The sequence below is a fragment of the Scyliorhinus canicula genome, chromosome 4, assembly GCF_902713615.1.
Source record: "Scyliorhinus canicula chromosome 4, sScyCan1.1, whole genome shotgun sequence".
Lineage (NCBI taxonomy): Eukaryota > Metazoa > Chordata > Chondrichthyes > Carcharhiniformes > Scyliorhinidae > Scyliorhinus > Scyliorhinus canicula.
In genome coordinates, this window is record NC_052149.1 from 18,092,914 (window position 1) to 18,110,632 (window position 17,719).

Below are 17,719 nucleotides of genomic sequence, written 5' to 3' on the forward strand. Positions count from 1 at the left end.
CGCGCAGAGTAGAATGCATTGACGCTGCTGTTGAGACACCGGAGCATTCTATCAGACGCCCAGCGCTGGGCACGATCTTTGACTCACGCCGATTCTCCACCCAATCGCGTTTTGCAATTCCGGTGTCACTGGACGGAGAATCCCGCCCATAATCTCTCAAACGGAGAATCTCGCCCTGTGTCTACATAATGCTTATTGCAGATCCTGTAAACATCCCAAAGCTCTTTTCGGAGAATAGACATTATTGCGACTAATCTTTCCCAGACACAGGCAGGGGCCAGACGGAACTCAGTGATCTTTTCCACTCACATAAAAGCAAAACACTGCAGATGCTGCAAATCTGAAATAAAAACAGAAAATGCTGGAAAAACCCAGCAGGCCTGGTAGCATCTGGAGAGGGAGAAACAGAGTTAACGTTTCGATCCGGTCTGACTTCTACAGGGCTGAAGAGAGGTAGAAATGTGATGGGTTTTTTACTGTTAAAGAGAGGGGTAGAACAAGTGCACCAAAATAGGTCAGGGATAGGTGGAAGCTCAGAAGAGATTTGACAAAGATGTCACAGACACAAGACAAAGGAAGTGGTAGATTTTTCTTTAACTCATTTTTTACAGGATGTGGGCTTCACTGGCTACGCCAGCATTTGTCCATCCCTAATTGCCCTTGAGAAGGTGGTAGTGAATTGCATTCTTGAACTGCTGCAGTCCATGTGGTGTAAGTACACATTCAAAACCAGCTGCCTTCCCTCCACGAACCCCGTCTGATCCTCTCCTATCACCTTCGGGAGACACCCATCCAATGTTGCTGCCAAAACTTTTTTGCCAATATCTTGGCACCTCACGTTCCACGTTACTATCCTGACCAGGGGGGTCTCTCCCCCCACCCACCCTCCTATCTGCCATCCTTTTGTTACCGTCAAAACCGCCCCTCCCAGAATTCTCCCATTCACTTGCTCTTGAAAACCCCTCTCCCGGTATCCATCCCATCCCCCCACCTTTCACACCTCCCGGGCCCATCGAAACCTGCTCGATCAGGTTCCAATGACCGTGCCCCCTTCCCCCACCACATTCCCGCCGTTCACCTGCCAGCCTTCGCTTGCTAGTGTGGAGGCCCCTATCCAGGCCCCCCTCCTCCCAGTCCCCTCCCCCATGACCCAATCCCTGCAAAACAAAGACACTCAAACATAGCCAGTGCACATAGACCACACCCCAGAAAAACCACCATTATCCTGAAGCCCAATATTCACATACCCATTGTAACCCATAGCAGAGGGTACACTACCCTTCCGCATCAACCAACCCAAAAAAAAGCCAAACCCCCAACTGTCCCCCCCCCCACATATACAAAACAAATAAACATCCTGAAACAAGAAGCAAGAGATCAGGTTGTACACAGCATTTCACCCGGGGGGGTGAAAGGGAGGGGGTCCCTTCAGTCTGGAATCAAACCCTAGTCCCTCAGCCTTCACAAACGCCTCCGCCACCTCCACCGTCTCAAAGTAGATGTCAGCTTGAATTATAGGTCACCCTCAGCTTCGCCGGGTAGGCCATGCCAAACCTCACACCATTGCTGTAGAGTGCCGCCTGCACCCTATCCACGGCCATCCGCATTCTCGGCAGCTCCACAGTTAAGTCCTGGTATGTACGAGTACCAGCTCCTTCCCACCTTACGCCTTTGCTGCGCCCAACTTGGGACCTTCTCCTTGACGTGGAATTCGTGGAAACAAATTATGAGCTCCCTTGGCGGCTCGTTTGTCTTCGGCTTAGGCTTGAGTGCCGATGAGCCCTGTCCAGTCCATACCGCGAGGTTTCTCCTCCCTTCCTCAGCAACTCCACCAACATCTTCGCAAAGTACTCAGTCAGCCTTGGGCCCTCCACCCCCTCGGGCACGCCAACAGTAAGTTCCGTCGCCTCGACCTGTTCTCCAGGTCCTCCACCTTTGCTCTTGGTCCTTTGTTGGCCTCCACCACCCGCCGCAGCTCCTCACCCATCGAGGGGAACTGGTCACTGCGCTGCAACAGAGCTTCCTCCATCCCCTTCAACTTCTCTCCTTGCTCCCCTACCTCAGCCGATGTCTGTAGCACCACCACTGTCACCGGGGCCATCGCCTATTCCACCAACTCCTTCATCACAGCCATCATCTCCTGATGCATCATCTCCATGTGTTTGGTGAACTGCCTCTCAAACTCTCCAGCCATCACCTCGGTCAGAGTCTCCACTGTGAAGGGTGTGGTCCCACCCAGCGACCCAGCCTCCGCCATATTTCCTTCTGCCCAGGCTGACCCGTCCACTCGAGGGCGAACTTTCGCTCGCTCCCTTCTACCCGTCGTTTGTTTCTGGGTCTTTGACATTCGGGGGCTGGTTTCGCTCAGTGGGCTAGACAGCTGGTTTGTGATGCAGAACAAAGCCAGCAGCGCGGGTTCAATTCCCGTACCAGCTGAGAATTCTGAATTTGTCCTCTGTGTACCCGAACAGGCACTGGAATGTGGCGACTAGGGGCTTTTCACAGTAACGTCGCTACAGTGTTAATGTAAGCCTGCTTCTGACAATGAAGATTTTTTTTCCCCCCCTCCTTCCTTATGTCTTCCTGCACCAGCTTAACCAAACATTACCCCTGGAACCAGGCATTAAACTCCAAAAACCAGAGCCTTGGGTAGGAGCCACCCAACGCATGACTACATGCTGCCACCGGAAGTCCCCAGGAGTATTCACGTTGCGTGGGGGACCTTTATATGACGGGAGATATAAATAAGATTGAAGTGATCCAAAGATGCACTGTACAATTCTGCACCAATCAGGATGGGGATTATCAGTGTCACATCATGAGAACCATCCAGTAAAGGAGCGAGTGAAATAGACTGACCGTGTGCTAGAAAAGATGGAATAGACTGCTGGGAATAGGCAGAAACAAGTACCTGGTTCCCCTGGAAATGCACGTGGTAGGCATCCACACAAACTACAAAGAGCATTTTTTTCCAAGCCAGCGTATCAATAATATTTATTCCGAGGACAATCCCACAGAGGAACAAGTTGTCAGACAATAACAATAATAATCTTTATTGTCACAAGTAGGCTTATATTAACACTGCAATGAAGTTAGTGTGAAAAGCCCCTAGTCGCCATACTCTGGCGCTTGTTCGGTTACACAGAGGGAGAATTCAGAATGTCCAAATTACCTAACAGCACGTCTTTCGGGACTGGTGGGAGGAAACCAGAGCGCCCGGAGGAAATCCACGCAGAAACAGGGAGTACGTGCAGACTCCACACAGACAGTGATCCAAGCCAGGAATCAAACCTGGGACCCTGGCGCTGTGAAGCAACAGTGCTAACCACTGCTACCGTGCCACCCATAGTCACAGTCCTATCAGTAGAAATCTTGAACACCCATCTTTAGACTAATTCCATTCAAAAGTTTCCACGACCAATGTGATGAATGTTATCAGTAGCTGGTATAATAGTACCTTACCTTTAATGCATTGGCCCTTTTAGACCGGGCTTGGAACCCTGGGGGACTCCGCCTCTGGCTCCGCCCCCAGAAAATGGTATATAAGCTAAGGCTCACTCAGGCAACATGTGATGAGCACACTTCTCGGCTGCTGTACAGTTCTCAGATGATTAAAGCCTTTGAATCATCTATCTTCTCTCCTGTGTCGTGATTGAGGGTATCTCAACCAGGACCGCCTTCTCAGTGGGTTATTTCTGGTTTAACTAGCACTCCCCATATAGATGTGGGTGGAATACGGCTGTTGGTCTGTGATGCTGACACAACTGAGCTGAAGCAGCAGCTACATTGCAAAACATAGACAGGACTGATGAATCATAACCACATTCTTTCAGTTCCCATGTAAAACCTGATTCACAACTCCTCCAAAGTCTCCCTCCTCACATCTGGGATTGTCCTCAACATTTTAGATACAAGACAAAACAGATAGGAAAGGGGGAAAGAAGGTTTTACAAAAAGGCACCATGGCTACTGACAATGGGTAGATTTTTAAGAGAATCACTGATGGGGTAATGATTCAATGCCATTTGGACATGCAATTGAACCAACACAGGCTTGATGGGCCGAATGGTCTGTTTCTGTGTTCGAACATTTCCCAAGTCTGTAATAATCACAGACCCGTTGAATGTTATGGCACAGATGGAGGTCATTCAACAAATCACATCTGTTCCTGCTCCCAGAAGGAGCCAGTCGCTCTGTCCCATTCTACGTAATAAACTGACCCAGTTTGAAAGTACAGGAATAAAAGGAAGGGTGCTGCTGAATTTTGCCATAAATTGGACAAGAAATTAAATATATTGCATTTTTTAACAGTGGCTTACAAAAGAGATATCTTTGAAAAGGAGCCATTCGCAGGGCAATGGGGGAAGAACAGAGGGCATTGGGACAAACTGGATACGTCTGGCAAAGAGCTGGCACCGACGCAGTGGGAGGAATGGTCTCCTGCTACCCTGTACCACCCTGGTTAGGGAGACAAGAACAGAAAAGCCAGGCTGAGATTTTGCTCGACTGCAATGGATTATAACACTCTCTCCAACGTCTGACGGGACTGTGTCCCAAAGCAGAAAAATGACTCCTGTATGGGGGGGTAAAAAGGACTTCATATTAACTTAATCAACTAGAAATAACAACAGTGCGGCTGCTGTGTCTAAACCTTTTCAGGATGGATTAAACTCCTTAAGCAGAAAGGGATATTATTAAAAATGAACTCCAAATGAGCTTGGTGCTGGTCCCACTGGAAGTGGCAGGAGAGAAAATCTACTTCACTGGTGGCTTGACCCAGATAGTGGTAGTGTGCAGTGCTTAAATGGGTCATCAGGGCACAAAAGAAATAGATTCTTCTCGAGATAGTCTGCTGTATCATTCCAATTCCAGAGCACAGTGAAATCTAAGAACATCCCCTGCTATCGATCAGGTCGATAGTTACTGTGGCCGTAAGGTTCTTATTTATGTATGCCTAGCCGCTGCTGCCTTAGTCTAGGGGGTGGGGTCTCTCTCTCTCGCACTCAGTCTCTCTCTCTCAGTCTCTCTCGCTCGCACTCAGTCTCTCTCTCTCAGTCTCTCTCGCTCGCACTCAGTCTCTCTCTCTCTCTCGCACTCAGTCTCTCTCTCTCTCTCTCGCACTCAGTCTCTCTCGACATACTGTAGCAGCCGTGTGTACCACCGACAAGGTGCACTGCGGCAACTCACCAAGGCTCCTTAAGCAGCACCTTCCAAACAACAACCACTGCCGTTGACAAGGACAAGGGCAGCAGATACATGGGAACTCCACCATCTGGAAGTCACTTCCCATCCTGACTTGGAATTATATCGCCTCTCCTTCACTGTCGCTGGGATTCTGGAAAATTCTGGAACTCCCTCCCTAACAGCACTGTGGGTGTACCTACACCACATGAACTGCAGTGGTTCAAGAAGGCAGCCCACCACCACCTCCTCAAGGACAATTAGGGATGGGCAACAAATTCTGGCCCAGCCAGCGAAGCCCACATCCCGTAAAAATGTTTTTTATAATTCACCATCTCTCTCTGCTCCGTCGAATAAAGTGATGAAAGATGACCTTTAGTCTGCCCAGGTCTTGCTGGTCTCCAGCGCAAACATTTGTTCTCAGAGAAGCATAGAAACCCTACAGTGCAGAAAGAGGCCATTCGACCCATTGGATCTGCACCAACCCTCTGAAAGAACACCCAACCTAATCCTACTTCCCCGCCCTATCCTTGTAATTTGCACATCTTTGGACACTGAGGGGCAATTTAGCACGGCCAATTCACCTAACCTACACATCTTTGGACTGTGGGAGGAAACCGGAGCACCCGGAATAAACAAACGCAGACACTGGGAGAACGTGCAAGCTCCACACAGTCACCCCAGGCCAGAATCAAACCCAGGCCCCTGACGCGGTGAGGCAGCGGTGCTAAACAATGGTCCAAGAGTGTCGCAGACATTCCAAGGTTCCGGACGAGGCGCGGAGCGATGCACTGCTGCGAGGGGGGAAAGATAGAGGGACTGGAAAGGGTGCACAACCCCCCCACCCCTCAGCTGCATGCCAACAAGGGATTGCACATAACAGGGGGTATTGAAATTGGATTGAGGCGCCTCGAAATGGAACATGCTGCATGGAGACTGGGTGAATTCGATTGCACCTTCTGTCATTTGCAAGTCGAATGCACTTTTAAATATTGAATGAAAAAAGTGCATTTTTAAGAAAAGCTCCCATTTTTGCAGAGCGGAGCCACGCCCCCTGCCAGCCCCCTCCTGTCTCCCCCCCCCCCCCCAGGTTCGTATTGTTGAGAGTTCTGATGATACAGACTCTGGATGAACCCTCAGTACATCAGCACAGTAGACACACACCCACAGTGAAGGCAGAGAGAGAGAGAGAGGACGCGTTGTGCAATCTCCCCCACCCCACTCCTCCCTCTGTCATTCCCACTCCCAAGGACAGGAGGCAGCGGATCCGGCAAATCAGGGAAAGGGGAGGTGAGAGAAGAGAGGGTGGCAAAGACCGGGCTCAATTCTCCTGGGCGGCCAATCTCGAAGTGACCGAATCCAGAAGCAGATCGGGGGAGGGGGGGGGGGCAGAAAGGAAACATGCGCCCTGATTCCTGCGGATATTCCCATCACTGCAGAATTTTCACCAGGGAAACTCTGGATTTCCCGCTGTGGCTGGCGATGAACGACTGCCTCCTCGTTTTGCAACAGGGTCCGAATGTTTGAAGCGGATTGCTGGCTCCCACACAAACCCTACCCCCTCTCCCACAGGCTGCGGATGTCCCCAGGTGCCTGTGTCATGTTGGAGGATATCTCTGTCCATGTAAGTACTCTTTCCTCCACTCACCTTTTCTTAGACCCCCCAAGCCGGGGACCGGGAGAAGCGACAAAGGCAGAAATCTCCTTCCCAAATGTATCAAACTTCGGTCTGGAAAATTACAATGTTGGATTTTTTAATAATCTCGGTTCCCCGCATTCTGCTGGGTTGGTAACACCCCGAGGAATGTTTTTTGTTGTTGTTGTTGGGGGTGTTGGGGAACGCCTGGGGATATTGATGGGAAATTGACACAGAAATTGCTGCGTTTATTCCAGTTCCCAATCTCCAAGCCTGTCGCCTGGGGTTTGTTTTTTGCTGTCACGCTGTCTGCTGCAGGCAACCCGACAGGGTGAGGTTATCGAGTGTGTGTACAGCTAAATCTCCTCTCTTTGTGTGTGCACGGATGTACGTGTGTGTCTCCTGTTCGTACATGGACCAGTGTCACATATAGTCACAGCTCCCAGTAGCTGAGAGAATTGCAGCGGTTAAAATCCGACCCGAGTTTAGGGATTGGGCGAATGAGACATGGCCCACGCCTGATGTCTCTCATCCCCTGCCCTTGGTGGATGATGTCTTTTGCAAATGATTCTATTCGAGGTTCAAGGGGCAGCGTTTTGCTCTTGCAGTTTCATAGAATTTACAGTGCAGAAGGAGGCCATTCGGCCCATTGAGTCTGCGCCAGCCTGGCCCTTGGAAAGAGCATCCTACCCAAGCCCACACTATCTCCGTAACTCAGTAGCCCCACCTAATCTTTTTGGCACTAAGGGCAATTTATCATGGCCAATCCACCTAACCTACACATCTTTGGACTGTGGGAGGAAACCGGAGCACCCGGAGGAAACCCACACAGACATGGGGAGGATGTGCAGACTCCGCACAGACAGTGACCCAAGCCGGCAATTGAACCTGGGACCCTGGAGCTGTGAAGCAACTGTGCTAACCACTGTGCTACCATGCTGCCCTAGGAGCTGGGTGGAAAAGCCTGCCACATGGGCATCCTGGTGTCAGACACCAGGGTGAAATGAAATGGAATGAAAATAGCTTATTGTCACAAGTGGGCTTCAAGTGAATTTACTGTGAAAAGCCCCTAGTCGCCACATTCCGGCACCTGTTTGGGAGGCTGGTACGGGAATTGAACCTGCGCTGCTGGTCTTGTTCTACTTTACAAGTCAGCTGTTTATCCCACTGTGCTAAACCAGCCCCTATGTCGTGTTCTGAGGGAACTCCTGCTGTGTTTCAAAACTAATCACTCGTGTTTGCCGGCCAGTGTATAATGAATGACTTGCATTTATCTCGCAACTTTCCCACCACATGACCGCCACATGGAGGGTGGCACAGTGGTCAGCACTGCTGCCTCACTGCGCCAGGGACCCGGGGTCGATTGCGACCTTGGGTGACTGTGTGGAGTTTGCACGTTCTCCCCGTGTCTGCGTGGGTTTCCTCTGGGTGCTCCGGTTTCCAAAGATGTGCAGGTTAGGCAGATTGGCCATGCTAAATTGCCCCGTAGTGTCCAGGATGTGCAGGTTACAGGGATAAGTCTAGGTAGGGTGCTCTTATAATAATAATAGGACATTACAGTGCAGTTAAATGGCCTCCTTCTGCACTGTAGGGATTCTATGGACTGTGGCCATTGCTGGCTGTGCTCGCATTTGTTACCCATCCCTAATTGCCCTTGAAGGCAAGGCAAGAGTCAACCACATTGCTTTGGCCAACACATTGATTAGACTTTTATTAGAATTTCTAAATTGTAGGCCAGACCAGGTTTCCTTCCCTAAAGGACATTAGTGAACCAGATGGGTTTTTACAACAATCGACAATGATTTCATGGTCATCATTAGACTTTTAATTCCAGATTTTCTATTGAATTCAAATTTCACCATCTGCGCTAGGGACCCGGGTACAATTCCGACCTTGGGTGACAGTGTGGAGTCTGCACGTTCTCCCCGTGTCTGTGTGGGATTCCTCTGGGTGCTCCGGATTCCTCCCACATTCCAAAGATGTGCAGGTTGGGCAGATTGGCCATGATAAATTGTCCCTTAGTGTCCAAGATGTGCAGGTTACAGGGATAGGCCTAGGTATGGTCCTCTTACGGAGGGTTGAATGGTCTCCTTCTGCACTTTAGGGATTCTATAGACTGTGGGCATCGCTGTCTGTGCCAGCATTTATTGCCCATCCCTGGCGTGATTCGAACCCGGGTCCCCAGAGCATTACCCTGGGTTTCTGGTTTACGAGTCCACTATGCCACCGCCTCCCCCACTGTTACAATGTAGAAAACACACATCCAAGCAAACCCCCATGAAGAACAATGTGACAATGGTCAGGAAACCTGTTTGTTTGGCATGTTGATTGAGGGATAAGTTCTGGGGAGAACGCCCTGCCCTTCTTCCAAATAGTGTCAGGGGAACGTTTTCCTCCGCCTGAGATGGCAGACCATTTCATGTCACATCCAAAAGTTGGTACCTTAGCCACTGCAACACTCCAATTGAGTGTCATCAGCGTCAATGTGTACTTAATCTTCTGATTCTGGTATGTGCATGACTAACTGATATACGGCTGACCCCTCAGGTGGCTGGGTACTGAGTGCAGAGGAGGCAGTAAGGGCTTTTAACTTCAGTGCAATAAGCATATTGAACAGTAAATCACCAATGCAACGCTGCCTCAGATTAACCTAAAACTTGTTCATACAGGCAGGATACCAGTATGGATGCACAGGCACAGGAAGCACCTGTCCAGGATGTAGAAAATAATTGTCATCACTTCCTACTAGTAAAATGTATCGCGTTTGGTATCAGTATATTATTAGAATGTTGTAGGATTGACTTTTATTAGAATTTCCAAATTGTTCCTGTCGCCCTTGCTCTGTTGAAGACAGTGTACTACATGGATGGGCGGGGGGGGGGTTGGGGGGGGGGGGGGGGGGGGGGGGGAGACGGACTATGGCCACTATTTAAGAATAAGGCATTGTCCATTTAACAGAGGTGAGAATGTCTTTTTAACTCAGAGAACTGTGTGCCTTTGGAACTCTCTTCCTCAAAAGGCAGTGGAAGCAGAGTCCCTTTGGGTGGATTTTCCATTCATTCCCTGCCGGCGTGATCATCCGGTCCCGCCGATGGGTTCCCCGTTGACAGTGGTGGGAGTGGAAGATACCACCGCCAGGCAATGGGCGGCCACCTCCCATGCCCTGCAGATAGATTCTTGAGTGAGGGGGCGAAAGGTTATCGGGGGTAGGTGGGAATGTGGGGTTAAGGTTACAATCAGATCAGCCGCGATTGTATTGAATGGCGGAGGAGGCTAGAGGGGCCGAGTGGCCTACCCCTGCTATTTATTCGAATGTTCATATGAAACTGGTCAATATGATGCACTGCTCTTATCAGTTCTTCTAAAAATAATGTAAAAACATTACTGGGAACTTATACTTATTCCCTGGATTTCCTTCGTACTTGTGCCCAGGGGAAAAAAATAAACTGGAACACAAAACAAACTGTGCAGTCTAAAAGGATCCCTGATTTCTGGACACAAGCGAGTAACACGCGTAATGGCAATAGGCCCAAATCGTCTTAATCTTTCACAACCTATTGATCCCTCCAGCCATAATAGCAGCCCCACCCCAATGTCACAGAGCCATGTACGCATTTCCCACAATTGTGTTTCCTCAGAGTTTCTCTTCAAATTAGGACCGGCTTGTCTGATTCACGAGTAAACAATGTAGTCTTGCAGGTGTTTTACTGTTCCCAATCTAACAGCGGGCGCATCCGTGCCAGTGGCGATCCACCCGCTGTGCCCGGTAATGCAGGTGAGGCCGGCACGCCTTCACCAATGTCAACAAATAAATTGACCAGCCGCCCGCCTCAGTGAGCAAAATCAGCAGACGCCGACATTATCAAACCATGCTCCTCCCCGATTTTTCAGGCACTTCCTCAGTATTTATTATCTCGCTTTAAAATGGACCTGGAAGTTGTTGAGCTCAGCAAGCTGGACAGAATGGCTCACAGCAGTTCTGGAGGCTTTTTATAGCCATTTCCTCTCGTTAACCTTCAAGGAAAGATTTTCAGTTCTGCGAGGGAAATTAATTGCGGAATGCTCCAACTGAACCTGCGGTGAATAAATTAATGGCGGGTAATAGTGAAATGAAAATCGCTTATTGTCACAAGTAGGCTTCAAATGAAGTTACTGTGAAAAGCCCCTAGTCGCCACATTCCGGCGCCTGTTCGGGGAGGCTGGTACGGGAATAAACTTTGTGAGACATTGCGGGAATAAACTTTGAGGTAGTGGGTGTGTAATAGGTACCTATGGAAATTGCTAACAGTCGCTTATCTTTTTTTTTCAACTTTCTTATGGGGTGTGGGCATCGCTGGCTCGACGGGCATTTATTGCCCATCCCTATTTGCCCTTGAACTGAGTGGCTTGCTCAGCGGTTTTAGAGGGCAGTTAAGAGTCAACCACTTCTCTGTGGATCCAGAGATACATGTAGGCCAGACCAGGTAAGGACGGCAGATTTCCTTCCTTAAAGGGCATCTGTGACCCAGATGGGCTTATACAATCACTGGTTTCATGGTCACCATTACTAACAGTAGCTTTCAATTCCAGATTTATTTATTTGAATTTATATTCCACCAGCTGCCATGGTGGGCTTTGAACCCATGGCCCCAGGGGATTAGTCTCGACCCCAGGATTGCTGGTCTAGTGACATTGCCACTACTCCACCAGCTCCCCTTTATCTGCACCGGCATTTATATGTCTGATATAGGTTGTTGTCCAGGATAAGTACAAATAGTCATTAGTGGCACGAACTATATCACGGTTAATTAAGCGGTCAAAGAGAAATATTTCCACCGACACCGCTTCCATGTGTTCTATGGAGCAAATGAACAAAAAATGCTGAATTGGCTCCTCGAGCCTTTGTTACACCATCCAATGAGATTTTTGCTGATTTGCGATTGAACTTTGTATGCCTGCCTTTGCTCATTATTCCTTTGGATACCAAAAATCTACCAATCTCAGGTCTACAATTGATCTCGTATCGATTGCTGTTGGCAGAAAACAGTTCCAAACTGCTCGTGTTTAGAATTTCACTCCTCAGGTTTTGGCTCAAATTCTTTAGGCCATGACCCTGGTCCCAGACACCTCAAACAGTGCAAGTAGTCTCTCTCTACTTACCCGTTTCCCTTACCCTTCTACATTCCAGGGAATACAACCTTAGTTTGTCTCACCTCTCTTTGTAATGTAGCCCTCGGAGTGCAGGCATCATTCTGGTAAGCGTACGCTGTCTCCTCTCCAAGGGAATTTAACCTTCTTTCTGATGCCCATTCTCATTTGTAGGGGCGTTTATGGCATTGGTAGAAGTCACATAGAAAATGAAAAGGCTCCCCAGAGGGTCTGCCTGTTCCCTTCTCCCCCCCCCCCCCCCCCGCCCCAGCCCAGGTTGGCACAGGCTGGAAGAGCCGACCTACCAGTGTCACCCTGGCAGTGCCAACCAGTGCCGGGGCATGGTGCCAGGGCACTGCTCGGGCATGTCCCTCGCTCCCTAGGGCAATACTTACCTTTGTGCTCCTGGGGTGGGGGGGGTGGGGGTAATATTCTCGACGAAATCTCGCTTTTCAAACCTTGTTGTCAAGCTTGCCAACGCAATGTCATGTCGGCGAGATTGAGGGGGGATCATATGGCGGCGGGCGGGGGGAGGACAGGAAGTTTGCTAATTGTATGTAAATGCATTGAACGTATCAAAATGAGATTCTTGCCCTCTGTGGGCGTGAGCCTGGTTACGACACCGGCGAGGGGGTGTGGAAAATCGGGAACAGAGATCTCGCCGCGAGAGTCCCGTTTCCCCGTTCTCCTAGGATTTCGTTCCCACATTGCTGTCCATGCTACAGGTGCAGGGGGCAGAAGATTGCCCCCATGGCGTCTGTTTGTCATCGTCTTTGCCTTTGGATATTTACAGATATTTAGGCACAGTTTTGTCTTTGGCCATAGGATTGGCAGGAATTTTGAACGTATCTTGACTTTGGTCGACTGGATACGAATTTTCAGATCCAACCACCTGGGTATGAACATCGGAATGAACAGCAGGAATAAGGCCATTTGGCCCCTCCAGTCTGCTCCACCATTCAATAAGATCATGGCTGATCTGACTGTAAGGTTCAACTCCACATTCCCGTCTACACCCAACAACCTTTCTTTCCCCTCCTTGCTCATCAAGAATCTATCTAGCTCTGCCTTAAAAATATTCAAAGATTCTTTTGAGGAAGAGAGTTTCCACCTGCACGCACTGAGGAATACCCACAGCATGGTGATGTTTCGTTAAAGTCAGGGATCCCTAACATTTTAAGGGGTGGTGAACAGCGCGGGGGTGGGGATTAGCCGTACACACTGGAAATCCGGCACGATGGCACTTCCATGGATCCACCAGTCCAACGCGGGCAGTTGCCGCGCCGCCGGTTGGGGGCCGTTGGAACAGGCCCCGCGGCCATTCTCTGCGGTTGGCCGGGCGAACTCCCGCCGGCGTGGTTTACATGTGGTGTCACCCGGCGGGAGCTTGGACCCGCGCCCGCGGTGGCGGTCCTGGTGGAGGGGCGGGGGTATCTGACTCCGGGCCGGGGGGGGGGGGGGGCCTCAGCGGTGGCCAGGCCTGCGATGGGGGCCACCGATCGGCGGGCCATCGCGATCTGAGAGGGACCTGCCTTCTTCAGCGCGGGCCCACTGTGTGGCTCCGGCATGTCGCCGGCGCCTGCGCCAAGGTGAGCCGCCGCGCGCATACGTGGACCCGCTTGCAGCCGTCGTGCGCATGCGCGGCCGCACAGTCTGACTAGGAGGTCCCCGCCGGGGTGCCAGAACTGCGGGACGCACCCCAGGGCTCTGCTAGCTCCCTGTAAAATGGAGAATCACCCCGGAACTTCGAGGAAAAAGTCCAGAGTGATCCTCACCCATTTTCCGGCGGGCATGGGGAGAATCCCGCCCAGTCAAAACTGAGAGGGAAAAATGAAATTTCTCGGAATTTCCCTACAAAATTTCCGTAATGCAGAAGCAGACGGAATGGATTTCTTACATCAGCACAAAATATATGCTTACTGCAGGTTCAATTAATGCACATCCCTGGGATAGTGCAACCCCACTGAAAAATACATGAATTCTTACTAAAGCAATATTTGAACAGTTCTTAAGTATCACACTCTGAAGTAAGAAAGATGCAACGTCATGAATCTGTATCCTGCTGCCTTTTAAGACCTCAAACTAAGGCCATCTTGCTATCTTCGACCAGTGGCAAGATCGAACAGTGTCAGCATGGATTTACGAAAGGGAAATCATGCTTGCCAAATCTACTGGAATTTTTCGAGGATGTAACTAGTATAGTTGACGATGGGGAGCCAGTGGATGTGGTATATTTGGATTTTTAGAAGGCTTTCAGAAACGTCCAACATAAGAGATTAGCATGTAAAATTAAACTGCATGGGATTGGTGGGAGTGTATTGAGATGGATAAAAAAAAACGATTGGCAGACAGGAAACAGAGAGTAGGGATAAATGGGTCTTTTTCCGAATGGCAGGCAGTGACTAGTGGGCTACCACAGGTATCAGTGTTCGGATACCAGCTATTCACAATATATATTAACGATTTGGATGAGGGATCCAAATATAAAATTTGCAGATGAGACTCAGCTGGGTGGGAGGGTGAACTGTGTGGAGAATGCAGAGATGATTCAATGTGATTTGGACAAGTTGACTGAATGAGAAAATGCATGTCGAAGCAGTATAATGTGGATAAATGTGTGGTAATACACTTTGGTAGCAAGAACAGGAAGGTAAATTATTATATGAATGGATATAGATTGGGCGAGGGGAATGTACAACAAGACTTGGGCGTCCTTGTGCACCAGTTGCTGAAAGTAAGGACGCAGGTGCAGTCGGCGGTAAAGGAGGCAAATTGGGCAGCACAGTGGCCTAGTGGTTAGCACAACCGCCTCACAGCGCTGAGGTCCCAGGTTCGATCCCGGCTCTGGGTCACTGTCCGTGTGGAGTTTGCACATTCTCCCCGTGTCTGCGTGGGTTTCGCCCCCACAACCCAAAAATGTGCAGAGTAGGTGGATTGGCCATGCTAAATTGCCCCTTAATTAGAAAAAATAATTGGGTAATCTAAATTTTTTTTAAAAAGAAGGCAAATTGTATGCTGGGTTTCATAACGAGTGGATTCGAATACAGGGCTTATAGAGAGAGTGCAGAGAATTTACCAGACTAATTCCTGGGATGGCAGGACTGAGCTATGAGGAGGGATTGAATCGGTTAGGAGTACGTTTGCTGGAGTTCAGATGAATGAGGGGTAAACTGATATAAACCTGTAAAATTCTCACAGGACTAGACAGAGTAGATGCAGGAAGGTGCTCCCAATGGCGGGCAAGTCTAGAACCAGTGTGGGGAATGTAGGACTTTCAGGTATATTGTATTATAGGCATTTGCTGCAGTAAGGGTAAAGAGCCTTAGTTAGTGTGTGGGATCATGGGTGGGATTCTCCCAATGGGAGACTAAGTGCCGACGCCGGAGTGAAAACTGTAGTGTTTCACTCTGGCGTCAGAGGCCGCTCCTCGCCCTCTATTGTCCCACCCCCAGGGGGCTAAAAGCGGCACCGCGCAAATTAAGTGGCCGCGCCGTGTAAATTACATCACCCGTGCATGCGCAGGTTGGCCGGCGCCAATCCGCGCATGGGCGGTTGCCGTCCTCCCCGCCGGCGCCCCGCAAGAAATGGAGGAGTGATCTTGCGGGGCGGCGGAGGAAAGGAGTGCGTCCTTCAGAGACGCTGGCCCGCCGATCGGTGGGCACCGATCACGGGCCAGACCCCTTTTGAGTGCCCCCCCAGTGCCTGATCCTCCCTCCACCCCCCGCCCCCCACAGGCCGCCCCCGCAACGTTTGCACGCTGTTCACGCCGGCATCGACCAGGTGTGGTTGGCGTCGGCATGAACATGTATTAGGCAGGCCGCTCGGCCCATCCGGGCTGGAGAATCGCCGCTTGCCCGTTACAAACGGCGAGTGGCGATTCTCCGAGCAGCCTGCTGCAAATCTCGGCGTGCCATTTTGGGGGGGTGGGAGAATCGTGTGTGGGTGCCGGGGCAGCGTGGCGGGACTCGCCCGGCCCCCCCGTGATTCTCCCACCCGGCGCGGGGGGGGGAGAATTGCGCTCCATGGGTGCAAACGTTTTGTCCCAACTCTAAACTTGGCAGTATTGTATCTCCACGTTTATCATCTTTTGCAGTTTTAAAAGTTGCATTCTATTTTCTGGGAAAGTTGAGTGGGCCAGAGTAGGTAGATTGGTACAAATTGGCCTGCGAGAAGAAGTGCAGGAAGTTTTGACACAGTACACAAAACAGCAAGCACACACACAATGCCCCTGAAAATAGCCAATTGTGTAACTTGAATCTCTCTCTCTGACCATGGAAGCCAGCTGACTCGGCAAAAGACCACAGCAAAGAGAACCAAACTGTAGAACACTGGAGTCACAAAACCGACTATTCGCCTGCTGAAGTCAACTCTATTAAAAATCCCGAAACTGACTATTCGCCTACTGGTCAACTTCACTGGAATCTCGAATTGCAACGGCTGCAATGCTCAATCGTCAACTCCTCACAAATCACGGACTGTTCCGTGTACTTTTAAAAATATGTTTACCTACTTTGAACTCAATTTGCCCCTCTAATATATATGAATGTATATGACTGCGTTTTACCATTTTGTTGCATTTAGCAATTAACAAACTCACTTTACCTCAAGGAAGCCTGGTTAAATTTGCTTCTTTTAAAACATAACTATTTGGTCTGGGAAAATTATCCGTGAAAAGGGATTCATTTTAGATTAAATTGTGTTACTACCAACAGATGGGTTTGGATGACCCATCATTCCTCCTCACTTGGGTTTGTAACAATTTGAGGGTACCCCAGCTGGACAGTGACAAATTAAGGGGTACCATCCGGATCAACAACTTTGGGGCACCTCACCTGAGGGCTAGTCATAACACTCTTAAAGGTGTCGCTCTCACATGTAACATTGTAATGTGCAGATCTTGTTTAGTCGAGAATTCGGGATTTCACTGTGTGAATGATTTTTTAAGCTAGGCCTTTAGATCTAGGGTAATGAGGAGAAGAAGTAGTGTGGTTTATATTCCACTTCTCATACATATTCTAAATTGGCTCACCTATAATTTGGTAATGATCTCTCTAGACACACATAGGGCGAAATTCTCCGACCCCCCCGCAGGGTCGGAGAATCGCCCGGGGCCGGAGTAAATCCCGCCCCCGCTGTGGCCGGAATTCTCCGCCACCCGGGAATTGGCGGGGGCGGGATTCACGCCCCACCGATCGGCGTGGCTCCTGCGGCGATTCTCCGGTCCGTGATGGGCCGAAGTACCGCCGCTGAGAGGCCTCTTCCGCCGCCGAGGTTTGAACCACCTCTGGTGGCGGCGGGATCAGCGGCGCGAGCGGGCCCCCAGGGTCCTGGGGGGGCGCGGGGCGATCGGACACCGGGGGGTGCGCCCACGGTGGCCAGGCCCGCAAACGGGGCCCACCGATCGGCAGGCGGGCCAGTGCCGTGGGGGCACTCTTTTGCTTCCGCCGCTGCCACGGCCTCCACCATGGCGGAGGCGGAAGAGAAGCGGCAGCTGACACACCAGCGCATGCGCGAACCGACGAAAGCCTTTCGGCCAGCCCCGGCGCCGGGCATCAAAGGCCGTTGTTGCCGATATTGGCGACAGTCGGCGTGGTGCCAACCGCTCCGGCGCGGGCCTAGCCCCTCAATGTGAGGGCTTGCCCCCTAAAGGTGCGGAGAATTCCACACCTTGGAGAGGCCCGACGCCGGAGTGGTTGGCACCACTCCGCTACGTCAGGACCCCCCGCCCCGCCGGGTAGGGGAGAATCCCACCCATAAACTCAAAATGGCACTTGG

The 17,719-nt window shown here is 50.5% G+C and overlaps 1 protein-coding gene across 2 annotated transcripts in view; it reads left to right on the top strand.

Annotated features, from left to right (window-relative positions):
* Positions 1-6,408: 6,408 nt before the first annotated feature.
* Positions 6,409-17,719, top strand: part of lrrc8c (leucine rich repeat containing 8 VRAC subunit C) — a 52,804-nt gene continuing 41,493 nt past the window's right edge. For both annotated transcript variants that reach the window (XM_038793784.1, XM_038793785.1), the window contains exon 1: positions 6,409-6,805. The gene's annotated coding sequence lies outside the window, so the exon portion shown is untranslated. The remainder of the gene's footprint in view (positions 6,806-17,719) is intronic.